This window comes from Lathyrus oleraceus, chromosome 5, assembly GCF_024323335.1.
Source record: "Lathyrus oleraceus cultivar Zhongwan6 chromosome 5, CAAS_Psat_ZW6_1.0, whole genome shotgun sequence".
NCBI classification, from domain to species: Eukaryota; Viridiplantae; Streptophyta; class Magnoliopsida; order Fabales; family Fabaceae; genus Lathyrus; species Lathyrus oleraceus.
In genome coordinates, this window is record NC_066583.1 from 135,559,053 (window position 1) to 135,560,109 (window position 1,057).

The 1,057-nt window shown below is 41.0% G+C and overlaps 1 non-coding gene across 1 annotated transcript; it reads right to left on the minus strand.

The window, feature by feature from the left end:
* Positions 1-414: 414 nt before the first annotated feature.
* LOC127090073 (small nucleolar RNA R71) lies at positions 415-521 on the minus strand. The gene has a single exon (XR_007791607.1). It is a non-coding gene; the product is annotated as a small nucleolar RNA R71 (small nucleolar RNA).
* Positions 522-1,057: the final 536 nt, after the last annotated feature.

Here is a 1,057-nt window from a genome sequence, read left to right on the forward strand (position 1 = left end):
CGTCTCTTACTCGTCCGAATTAAGAAAGCTATGGCCGAGAATCGCGACCGGAGACCTCTTAAGGAATTTGCCCAACCTTCTGACGAGGAACCTAGTTCTAGTATAGTAAACCCCCTCATTCCTACCAACAATTTCGAACTAAAACCATCTTTACTGCAATTAGTGCAACAAAACCAATTCACGGGTCTCGCTACTGAGAACCCAAATCAACATTTAAAAGTCTTTATCCAACTGGCAGACACCTTTAAATCCAACGCTGCTTCATCTGATGCGATTCGTTTAAGATTATTTCCTTTCTCCCTCAGAGATAGAGCACGTTTGTGGTTAGATTCAGTTCCAGCTAACTCAATAACTACCTGGGAAGACCTTAGGAGAGTATTCCCTTCTAGATATTTTCCCCCTAGTAAGACTACTGTTCTTCGAAACCAAATAACTAGATTTACTCAAAACCAAGGAGAATCACTTTTTGAAGCTTGGGAGAGATACAAGGAGTTGTTAAGAGTATGTCCACACCATGGCCTAGAATAATGGTTGATCGTTCATACCTTCTACAATGGACTCCATTATAACAAAAAGACGAGCATCGACGCTGTCGTTGGTGGCGCGCTGATGAATAAACCTTACCCTGAAGCTTGTGACCTAATTGAGGATATGGCCCAAAAGCATTACCAATGGGGAACTGGACGAGCATCAGTAGAGAAAAAGGAGACCCAAGGTGGAATACATGAGATAATTTCTATGGACATGATGCAAGTGAAAATGGACGCTTTAGCCCTTAAGGTCAAACATATTTCTACAAACTCTAACACCATAGTAGTATTCCATATAGAGTGTGAAATTTATGGATCTAAAGGACACGAATCGGCAGAATGTAACCTTTTGAACGACCTGAACACTGACCAAGTGAATTACGCCCAAGGTAACCCATTTTCAAACACTTACAACCATGGATGGAAGAATCACCCGAATTTTTCCTATAAAAACCAGAACCCTATCCAAAATTTTGCACCTCAAAGACTACAAGGTTTTCAATCCCAAAAACCAAATCAACCTATGC